At 36.2% G+C, this 12,543-nt stretch overlaps 1 protein-coding gene across 1 annotated transcript in view; it reads left to right on the top strand.

Moving 5' to 3' along the window:
* Window positions 1-12,543, top strand: part of STAG1 (stromal antigen 1) — a 499,198-nt gene that overhangs the window by 171,251 nt on the left and 315,404 nt on the right. The gene's annotated exons all lie outside the window — the stretch shown is intronic.

Below are 12,543 nucleotides of genomic sequence, written 5' to 3'. Positions count from 1 at the left end.
CTTAGTAGGTCTTAGGTGTGCCTGTACAGTATAACTGTAGAATATTGGGGCTTGAAAGAAAGTCTTGAAATATTTCATTAAGGATGGCCTGAACCTTTTGGCTGACTGCAATGCAAGTAAGATTAAAATACACAAAATAAATTCCTTTTCTACATTACATCATAGTCACAAATCTGGAAAGGAACTTTTAATTATTTCATGTAGTAAAGAGTTAAATAAACAGTTGAAATTTGAATGTTAATAAAAGTAATATCAGCAAAAGCACTAATTAGCAAAAATAACATCAATTTAGAGAAAGAAAAATAGCAAACCTAAAGTAATTAGGAAGAAAGGAATTAAAAAAAGTAGAAATGGAAATTAAGTAGAAAAAGAAATGATAGAAAGGTCTACTGATTCAAAATATTGGAAATTTGACTTCAGTACACTTAAAGCTTACAGATTTTATCTGAGAAATGCAAGGGTGGCTTAATGTTAGAAAGTCTTTTACTATTATATAGCAAATAATCATATCAAAGGGAAAAGTGATGTAGAATGTTTATAAAAATCATTTGATAAAATAATAACTGATACTCCCAGTGAACAGTAACACTTTCTGAGTCAACCATGAAAAGGTAAGTTCTGTAGCTTGGTAAAGGTTATCACAGAAAAACCTTGTAGCTCACGTCCCACCATTTTTACCAGGGAAATTTAGATGTATTCCCAGGAATAAGCACTACAGTATAATAGTTGAAAATATAAAATTATCCATGTTTGCAGAACATACAATTGTCTATGTAGGAATTCCAACATAACCTAGATTATTGGACTACTGAGTATTCAGTAAAACTCTTAGAAAGAAGATTAACACTATTAAAAAAATCAGCATTCTGTAAAGTAGTAATAAGCAGTTAGAACATGTTAGAGGAAACAGTAGGCCATTTAAGAAAATAGGAAGGAAGAATGAATAAAATTTGGCATGAAATACCATTAACCTAGAAGTTTTATTATCAGTGTTGTATGGATGGAGAAGTCTTGAGGCTACTGGAAGAATAAGACTGAAATCCAGAGGCAAGAGGCTTAAGCCCAAAACCTAGAACACCAGAGAACTCCTGACTACAGGGAACATTAATTAATAAGAGATCTTCCAAAAGCCTCCATACCTACACTGAAACCAACCACCACCCAAGAGCCAATAAGTTCCGTAGCAAGACATACCACACAAATTCTCCAGCAACTCAGGAACATAGACCTGAGTGTCAATATACAGGCTGCCCCAAATCACACCAAACCCATAGCCCCATCTCAGGACTCACTACTGGACACTCCAGTGCACTTCAGAGAGAAGAAATCCAGCTCCCCCCACCAGAACACCAACGCAAGCTTCCCTAACCAGCAAATCTCTACAAGCCAAACGTCCAGCCACACCCACTGGGAAAAACCTCCACAATAAAAAGGAACCACAGACTACCAGAACACAGAAATGCCACTCCAAACACAGCAATCTAAATAAGATGAAAAGGTAGAGAAATATCCAGCAGGTAAAGGAACATGAAAAATGCCCACCAAGCCAAACAAAAGAGGAGGAGATAGGGAATCTACCTGAAAAAGAATTTAGAATAATGATAATAAAAATGATCCAAAATCTTGAAAACAAAATAGAGTTACATATAAATAGCCTGGGGACAAGGATTGAGAAGATGCAAGAAATGTTTAACAAGGACCTAGAAGAAATAAAAAAGAGTCAATTAAAAATTAATAATTCAATAAATAAGATCAAAAACACTCTGGAGGGAACCAACAGTAGAATAACGGAGGCAGAAGATAGGATAAGTGAGGTAGAAGATTAAATGGTGGAAATAAATGAAGCAGAGAGGAAAAAAAAAAAAAGAATTAAAAGAAATGAGGACAACCTCAGGGACCTCTGGGACAATGTGAAACATGCCAACATTCGAATCATAGGAGTCCCAGAAGAAGAAGACAAAAAGAAAGGCCATGAGAAAATACTCAAGGAGATAATAGCTGAAAACTTCCCCAAAATGGGGAAGGAAATAGTGACACAAGTCCAAGAAACCCAGAGAGTCCCAAACAGGATAAACCCAAGGCGAAACACCCCAAGACACATATTAATCAAATTAACAAAGATCAAACACAAAGAACAAATACTAAAAGCAGCAAGGGAGAAAAAACAAATAACACACAAGGGAATTCCCATAAGGATAACAGCTGACCTTTCAATAGAAACTCTTCAGGCCAGAAGGGAATGGCAGGACATACTTAAAGTAGTGAAAGAGAATAACCTACAGCCTAGATTACTGTACCCAGCAAGGATCTCATTCAGATATGAAGGAGAGTTCAAAAGCTTTACAGACAAGCAAAACTTGAGAGAATTTAGCACCACCAAACCAGCTCTTCAGCAAATGCTAAAGGATCTTCTCTAGACAGGAAACACAGAAACGTTGTCTGAACGCGAACCCAAAACAAAGCAAATGGCAACGGGACCATTCTTATCAGTAATTACCTTAAATGTAAAGGGGTTGAATGCCCCAACCAAAAGACAAAGACTGGCTGAATGGATACAAAAGCAAGACCCCTATATATGCTGTCTACAAGAGACCCACCTCAAAACAAGGGACACATACAGACTGAAAGCAAAGGGCTGGAAAAAAATACTTCACGCAAACGGAGACCAAAAGAAAGCAGGAGTCTCAATACTCTTATCAGATAAAACAGATTTTAAAATAAAGGCTGTGAAAAGAGACAAAGAAGGACACTACATAATGATCAAAGTATCAATCCAAGGAGAAGATATAACAATTATAAATATATATGCACCCAACGTAGGAGCACCACAATATGTAAGGCAAATGCTAACAAGAATGAAGGCAAATTAAGAATAACGCAATAATAGTGGGAGACTTGAATATCCCACTCACACCTATGGATAGATCAACTAAGCAGAAAATTATCAAGGAAACACAAATTTTAAATGACACAATGGACCAGCTAGACCTAATTGATATCTGTAGGACATTTCGCCCAAAAACAATCAGTTTCATCTTTTTCTCAAGTGCACATGGAACCTTGTCCAGAATAGATCACATCCAGGGCCATGAAACTAGCCTTGGTAAATTCAAAAAAATTGAAATCATTCCAGTCATCTTTTCTGACCACAATGCAGTAAGATTAGATCTCAATTACAGGGAAAAATCTATTAAAAAATGGTGGGTAAATAACACGCTTCTGAATAACCAACAAATCATAGAAGAAATCAAAAAAGAAATCAAAATATGCATAGAAACAAATGAAAATGAAAACACAACAACCCAAAACCTATGGGACACTGTAAAAGCAGTGCTAAGGGGAAGGTTCATAACATTACAGGCTTACCTCAAGAAACAAGAAAAAAGTCAAATAAATGACCTAACTTTACACCTAAAGCAACTAGAGAAGGAAGAAATGAAGAACCCCAGGGTTAGTAGAAGGAAAGAAATCTTAAAAATTAGGGCAGAAATAAATGCAAAAGAAATAAAAGAGACCATAGCAAAAATCAACAAAGCTAAAAGCTGGTTTCTTGAAAAGGTAAATAAAATTGACAAACCGTTAGCCAGACTCATCAAGAAACAAAGGGAGAAGAACCAAATCAACAAAATTAGAAATGAAAATGGAGCAATCACAACAGACAACACTGAAATACAAAGGATCATAAGAGACTACTACCAGCAGCTCTATGCCAATAAAATGGACAACTTGGAAGAAATGGACAAATTCTTAGAAAAGTATAACTTTCCAAAACTGAACTAGGAAGAAATAGAAGATCTTAACAGACCCATCACAAGCATGGAAATCGAAACTGTAATCAAAAATCTTCCAGCAAACAAAAGCCCAGGACCAGATGGCTTCACAGCTGAATTCTACCAAAAATTTAGAGAAGAGCTAACACCTACCTTACTAACTCTTCCAGAAAATTGCAGAAGAAGGCAAACTTTGAAACTCATTCTATGAGGCCACCATCACCCTAATACCAAAACCAGACAAAGATGCCACAAAAAAAGAAAACTACAGGCCAATAACACTGATGAACATAGATGCAAAAATCCTTAACAAAATTCTAGCAAACAGAATCCAACAACATATTAAAAAGATCATACATCATGACCAAGTGGGCTTTATCCCGGGAATGCGAGGATTCTTTAATATTTGCAAATCAATCAATGTAATACACCACATCAACAAATTGAAAGATAAAAACCATATGATTATCTCAATACATGCAGAAAAGGCCTTTGACAAAATTCACCATCCATTTATGATAAAAACTCTCCAAAAAGCAGGAATAGAAGGAACATACCTCAACATAATAAAAGCTATATATGACAAACCCACAGCAAACATTATCCTCAATGGTGAAAAATTGAAAGCATTTCCCTTAAAGTCAGGAACAAGACAAGGGTGCCCACTCTCACCACTGGTATTCAACATAGTTTTGGAAGTGTTGGCCACAGCAATCAGCGCAGAAAAAGAAATAAAAGGAATCCAGATAGGAAAAAGAAGAAGTGAAACTCTCACTGTTTGCAGACGACATGATCCTCTACATAGAAAACCCTAAAGACTCTACCAGAAAATTACTAGAGCTAATCATGAATACAGTAATGTTGCAGGATATAAAATTAAGACACAGAAATCCCTTGCATTCCTATACACTAACAATGAGAAAACAGAGAAATTAAGGAAACAATACCATTCACCACTGCAACAAAAAGAATAAAATACTTAGGAGTATATCTACCTAAAGAAATGAAAAACCTATATATAGAAAACTATAAAACACTGATGAAAGAAATAAAAGAGGACACAAATAGAAATGTACTGTGTTCATGGATTGGAAGAATCAATATTGTGAAAATAACTATACTACCCAAAGGAATCTATAGATTCAATGCAATCCCTAGCAAGCTACCAACGGTATTCTTCACAGAACTAGAACAAATAATTCACAATTTGTATGGAAATACAAAAATCCTCAAATAGCCAAAGAAATCTTGAGAAAGAAGAATGGAACTGGGGAATCAACCTGCCTGACTTCAGGCTCTACTACAAAGCCACAGTCATCAAGACAGTATGGTACTGGCACAAAGACAGAAAGATAGATCAATGGAACAAAATAGAAAGCCCAGAGATAAATCCATGTACCTATGGACACCTTATCTTTGACAAAGGAGGCAAGAATATACAATGGAAGAAAGACAACCTCTTTAACAAGTGGTGCTGGGAAAACTGGTCAGCCACTTGTAAAAGAATGAAATTAGAACACTCTAACACCATACACAAAAATAAACTCAAAATGGATTAAAGATCTACATGTAAGACCAGAAACTATAAAACTCCTAGAGGAGAACATAGGCAAAACACTCTCTGACATAAATCACAGCAGGATCCTCTCTGACCTACCTCCCAGAATATTGGAAATAAAAGCAAAAATAAACTAATGGGACCTAATGAAACTTAAAACCTTTTGCATAACAAAGGAAACTATACACAAAGTGAAAAGACAGCCTTTAGAATGGGAGAAAATAATAGCAAACGAAGCAACAGACAAAGGATTAGCCTCAAAAATATACAAGCAACTCCTGCAGCTCAATTCCAGAAAAATAAATGACCCAATCAAAAAATGGGCCAAAGAACTAAACAGACATTTCTCCAAAGAAGACATACAGATGGCTAACAAACCCATGAAAAGGTGCTCAACATCACTCATTATCAGAGAAATGCAAATCAAAACCACAATGAGGTACCATTACACGCCATTCAGGATGGCTGCTATCCAAAAGTCTACAAGCAATAAATGCTGGAGAGGGTGTGGAGAAAAGGGAACCCTCTTACACTGTTGGTGGGAATGCAAACTAGTACAGCCACTATGGAGAACAGTGTGGAGATTTCTTTAAAAACTGGAAATAGAACTGCCATATGACCCAGCAATACACACTGAGGCATACACACTGAGGAAACCAGATCTGAAAGAGACACGTGCACCCCAATATTCATCGCAGCACTGTTTATAATAGCCAGGACATGGAAGCAACCTAGATGCCCATCAGCAGATAAATGGATAAGGAAGCTATCGTCATATACACTATGGAATATTACTCAGCCATTAAAAAGAATTCATTTGAATCAGTTCTAACGAGATGGATGAAACTGGAGCCCATTATACAGAGTGAAGTAAGCCAGAAAGATAAAGACCAATACAGTATACTAACACATATATATGGAATTTAGAAAGATGGTAATGATAACCCTATATGCAAAACAGAAAAGGAGACACAGATGTGCAGAACAGACTTTTCGACTCTGTGGGAGAAGCTGAGGGTGAGATGTTCTGAGAGAATAGCGTTAAATCAAATATACTATCAAGGGTGAAACAGATCACCAGCCCAGGTTGGATGCATGAGACAAGTGCTCAGGGCTGGTGCACTGGAAAGACCCAGAGGGATGGGATGGAGCGGGAGGGGGGAGGGGGGATCAGGATGGGGAATGCATGGGTGATTCATGTCAATGTATGGCAAAAACCACTACAATATTGTAAAGTAATCAGCCTCCAGCTAATCAAAATAAATGAAAAAAAAAAAAAAAAGGAAAAAAATTTGCATGAAATAGAATAAAATTCTGTTTCATAGTCTTCATTTGAGTAACATAAAAATATCTGGAAAGTACTAAAAGTTAGGAAGGATGCAGAGTACCACCTCGTGAGAGTACAAATCTGTATAACCCCTTTGGAGAAAAATTTGACAGTATTAAGAAAAGTTAAATGATCTATTCATGTTTCCTTCATTTAGCAACTGTTTAATGAATACCTATACTGTGGGCAACACCTTTTTCTTTCTTATGTCTTTCTTTTTGTAACTGGGATACTTTGAAGAAAGGGAATTTAATTCCTAGATATAACTTCTAGAGAAACTTTTATGTTGTTTTATAGATGAGGCTCATACAGTAATTTTTATTGTTAATTTGTAATGGTGAAAAGAAAGACAAAGGAAGTAAAAGTCTGTCAACAGAACAATTGATAAATAAAATGTGGTATATTCAGACAGTTAAATTTTCTGTAGCAGTTAAAACCAGTGTGAACTAGAGCTTTAGGTACCATTATGGACACATTTTGGAAATACATTTTAAGGGACAAAAGTAAGCTGCAAAATGATACATAATATATAGTGCTACTTATATAAACACATGCCTAAAGGGATCAGACAGGTGTATTTGGATTGCTATAGCAATAACTGAAAAAAGAAGCAGAAAGAAACAAATATGGCTGTAAAATATTAACTGTTGTTGAAACTGGATGGTCTATACCTTCTTATCTATCTTATTATTTGAAATAAAAGTCATAGTATTTCTGAAATGCTTTCCAAAAGGAGGACTTATATTGCCAGTATATTTGAAAAATGATTGTATCCCTTCCCCTTTGGAGAAGAGCGATGTGAAGGTTTTGGTAAGATTGGTTTTTAAAACCCTAGTTTTTTATTTATCCAGCATTCCACAACCTTTGATTCTTACAACTATTTATGACCATTTTGTATTTTAGTTTTTTCTCATTATTGGAATTGTGAAAAATCAATTTTACTGGCTTAATAGATATTTGTTACATGCGTCCTGTAATTGGATGATAGTTCCTGAATGTATACAAATAAAATCACAGTTTTTCTCTCATGGGAAACAGGTATTACAGAATACTTTTTTTCCCCCATTTATTTTTATTAGTTGGAGGCTAATTACTGTACAGTATTGTAGTGGTTTTTGCCATACATTGACTGCAAATCAAAACCTCAATGAGGTACCATTACAGAATAATAAAACAGATATATAGAATAGGTTGAAAACACTAAAAATTCACTTGAGCCTGTCTAGAGGACAGGGTTATCATGGAAGTCTTGCCTGTATAACTGAAATTTGATCTGAGACTTGAAGGATGAGAAGGAGTTAGCTAGGCAGTAGCAGAGGGAACTGACAGCAGAAATGCAGCGCACAAAGATAAAATCTCTACCCCTGCAATGGAAGCCGTAACATGTCCAGTAAAAATAGAGCTAAAAGAGGCTAGATTCTAAACACTGACCTTTTTGTGAAATCAATAGCATTTTAGTATGAAAATGACAGGATCATATTAGCATTTTTAGAAGTACCTTTCTGGAAACAGTTTAGGTGATGATTTGGGGTGTGTGAGGCTGGAAGGAGAGACACTAGTTAGGAGGCTCTTTTTTTTTTAAAATTGATCCAATTCGTAAGTAATGAAAGTTTGAATTTATAGTGTCAGTGAAGGGGAAGAGGAAGAGAAAGGGGTTGATTCTATCAATATGAAGGCTGCAAGATGCTTCTGAAAAATGAGAAAGAGGACAGAATCTCAGGTAATTCCTATTTGTTTGACTTGAGGATATTCACTGAATGGACCTTTGTAAGAATATAGGTGTTAGTGATGGGTGTGGGAATAGTTTGATTTGGAAATTTTGCCATTTAGGTGCGTGACACTGACTACATACTGAATTTTGGAACATTCAAGCTATTATTCTGTTTTTTGTTGCTTTAGTAGTTATGAAGTAGCATTTTAATGAATTTCTATAATCTATTGGCATTTGCATTTTGTACCCCCAGACTTCATCTAAAAAAGTTGGGCTACAGGTGATTCTTCAACAGAAATTCATTGAGAGCTCTTGTTTAAGGCATTGGATTAGGTACAAGAGATATAGTATGAGCTAAGCTTGTCTGACCCTTCCCTTCATAGACCATAGATGGGAGAGGAAATTCTGCATAAAAGTAAAATGATCTGTTAATATACTATTACAAACTGTTGATTAATGCTAGGAAAACTCCATTTGGTCTTAATGTACTGATATAATAAATTTTGTGAATAAGGAAGTGCATTAAGCCTGTAAATGAAGTATACTCAATGGCACAGATTAGTTTCCTGTTTGCTTTTGACAGATGACTATGAAGATAAAACTGTTTTTTTCTGTTGAAGTTGTGATTGGGAAAGACACAGGTATCTTAGGGTGTTAGTCTGTGATTAGTCATTCTCTTTCTTTTAGGGAGGAAACTGTTCTGATGCTAAATAAAAGTATAAACTTCTACAGGGCATTTGTTTCTTCTAGTACCCAACTTAGAAATGGGTTAGATGCCAAATCTCAAGGTATCAAATGCAGGGGAGTTCTCCCCCAAACTTTGTGTAGGTGAGTTTTACTTACTTTATGACAACACGAAGGATAGTGAAAAAGCACCTATGAGTTTATTAAAATCACACCTGTTAACTTGTGTTTGAACTGACAGTTAGTTAGTGACTGTCTGAGAATTGAATACTTTTCTGAGCTGTTAATTGAATGGATAAACATTAATAGTTTTTTAATGTCTGAATGTTCATTAAAAGCTTAAAAGTTTGAAGAAGTATTAAAATAGCTGAAGAATGTCGTAAGAAGTGTAATTATAGAAGAATTGGTAATGAAACAAACCTTAGGAGACAAATACTATTAGGAGAACTTAGAACTATTGCGTGAAATGAAGAGGAGAACTTAGAACTATTGCGTGAAATGTGCTCACTTCGGTAGCACATATACTAAAATTAGAACTATTTGCATGAAATGAAACTTTATAACAAACATGGTCAGGAAATATTGAGAGAAGGAAATACTACGATGATGATGAGGAGTGAAACATTATAAAACTAAGCAAATACATAAGTACTTGAATAGGATCAATGTATGAGTGTAATATAAGAAATACCTGCTTATTAGTACAAACACTACAGTGGCAGGATATTGGGTATAGGACTTAAAAATCATGGGAAAAAAAAAGATTTATTCTGATTTTTAACAGTATCATAATAAAACATCTAAACTCAACATAAAACATTTAGATTAAGTTAAGGTGACGGTAAATGTGGAAAACTGAAAATAGCCATTGTTTCAACAATAATGTCTCTTATATGTAAAATATCTTAGGTGGTCTTTGCAATGGCAGTAGGTAGACTGACAGACCATCAAAACTGTTAATATATTTTAATACTTCAATAATCATTAAGAAATATGTAATCATATCTTTAACAGCTGTACATTTCTATATTTATAAAAAATGGATATTACATAATAGAAAGTTACCATAGCAGCACAATTATAGTCTTTACCCAAGGTAGCAGACATTGGGTACTATTTTAATCCAGTGATTATCTTTTCAATCCTATTTCTCATTCCTCTGTCTTGACCCTTGTGGACCTAATATTTCTACTAATGATGACAGCTAGCCACATTAGACATTACATATTCCATGAGTAAGTTGATGTTTTAGGGATGTGGTGAGGGAGGAAGTCTTGCTGGTGCCAGGCACTGGAGTCTTGAGATGAACTGCTTCATTTTAAACCTCTTAGTCCCTGTAGATAAACCGTGCATGAATGGCCACAAGAATGGTCAAAGCCTGGTAAGTAAGGTCTAGCAAGCATACCTTTGTGGACATTGATTGCCTGCAGAGCCCCAAATGTGATGGAAATTTTGTTTGAAGGCCTACCAGTGCAACTAGATGAAATCCTGTTGGTGAACGTGCGTGGCATCCATGAGTTGGAAAAAGAAGATCTGAGTCTTCTACAAAACACCCTATTGCAGCAACATCACTGCTAGGATGCCTGTGGCTTTTAAACTTAGACGGGGAAGTTGAGCTGCAGTGATTTCTTTTGTGACTGCTGCTGGCTAAATTCCAACTGGCACTACAAGCTGACACTGCAAGCAGCGCACCATCTACATTAAGCAGCAACAGAGCACTTTTTAGAAGACCCTAGATGAGATGGACATTGTATGAGATGGAATTCCTAGCTCTGCCTATTTTGAGACAAGGGTAGGGTTGAATTGCTCTTCTAGGTTTAGAAGTCTCATTGTGCACTTATTTGGAAGTCCCCTGCAGGTGATCTCTACATGGATAAGAAATCCAACCCAAGCCCCATGAAACTTTGAAAGCTAGTTCCAGTCACTGTGATGGTCCTGCTGGCCATGGTTATTAGCATTGCAGTCCTGCTGATCAGCATCAGGAGGAAGTTGGGAAGTACAAGAAGGCAGAAATCTAGGACTGGGAAACTCAATATACACCCCAGCATATGTTTATAGTGGGTAGAGTCAGAGAACAGTGTTCAGACCACTTCTGGGGTGAAATTTGAGTCTTGACTCAAGGCAGATAGTATACTTTCTTTACCACCATCCAGTTCTTCTCACCTACTTGTCTCCATCCTAACAGTTCTTTTCCTAGGACTGTCTTTCTTTCTGGCTTTGTATCCCAACCTCTTTTGAAGACCCATTTCTAATAGTCCTTCTTATTCTTAGTCCTTGGATAAGAAATCTGATTCTGTAAAAGCAGACACAATAATGTCATCTTTGATTGTGCTTAAAATAAAAGGTGAAGTTTAATTAAGAAGAAATGCAAAAAGGCAAAATGGTTGTCTGAGGAGGCCTTATGGATAGCTGAGAAAAGAAAAGAACAAAAAGGCAACGGAGGAAAAGATATATCCGTATGAATGCAGAGTTCCAAAGAATAGCTAGAAGAGATAAGAAAGCCTTCATAAGTGAATCAGTGCAAAGAAATAGAGGAAAACAATAGAATGGGAAAGACTAGAGATGTTTTCAAGAAAATTAGAGATACCAAGGGAACGTTTCATGCAAAGATAAGCACAATAAAGGTCAGAAACAGTATGGACCTAACAGAAGCAAAATATACTAAGAAAAGGTGGCAAGAATACACGGAAGAACTATACAAAAAGATCTTAATGACCCAGATAGCCATGATGTGATCACTCACCTCGAGCCAGATATCCTGGAGTGTGAAGTCAAGTGGGCCTTAGGAAGCATCACTAGGAACAAAGCTTATGGAGGTGATGGAATTCCAGCTGATTTATTTCAAATCCTAAAAGATGATGTGGTGAAAGTGCTGCACTCAGTATGCCAGCAAATTTGGAAAACTCAGCATGGCCACAGGAATAGAAAATGTCAGTTTTCATCCCAAGCCCAAAGAAAGGCGATTCCAAAGAATGTTCAAGCTACCGCACAATGCACTTACCTCACACTCTAGGAAAGTAATGCTCAAAATTCTCCAAGCTAGGCTTCAACATTATGTGAATCGTGAACTTCCAGATGTTCAAGCTGGATTTAGAAAAGATAGAAGAACCAGATATCAAATTGCCAACATCCGTTAGATCATGGAAAATGCAACAGAATTACAGAAAAACACCTACTTCTACATCATTGACTATGCCAAAGCCTGTGTGGATCACAACAAAACTGTGGAAAATCCTGAAAGAGATGGGAATACCAGACCACCCAACCTGCCTCTTGAGAAATCTGTATTCAGGTCAAGAAGCAACAGAACTGGACATGAAACAACAGACTGGTTACAAATTGGAAAGGAGTAAGTCAAGGCTGTATATTATCACCTTGCTTATTTAACTTATATGCAGAGTGTACATTATGTGAAATGCTGGGCTGGATGAAGCACAAGCTGAAATCAAGATTGCAGGGAAAAATATCAGTAATCACAGATATGCAGATGACA

Source organism: Cervus elaphus, chromosome 19 (assembly GCF_910594005.1).
Source record: "Cervus elaphus chromosome 19, mCerEla1.1, whole genome shotgun sequence".
Taxonomy (NCBI): domain Eukaryota; kingdom Metazoa; phylum Chordata; class Mammalia; order Artiodactyla; family Cervidae; genus Cervus; species Cervus elaphus.
Note: the sequence above shows the minus strand (reverse complement) of the source record. Positions and strands in the feature narration are given on the sequence as shown.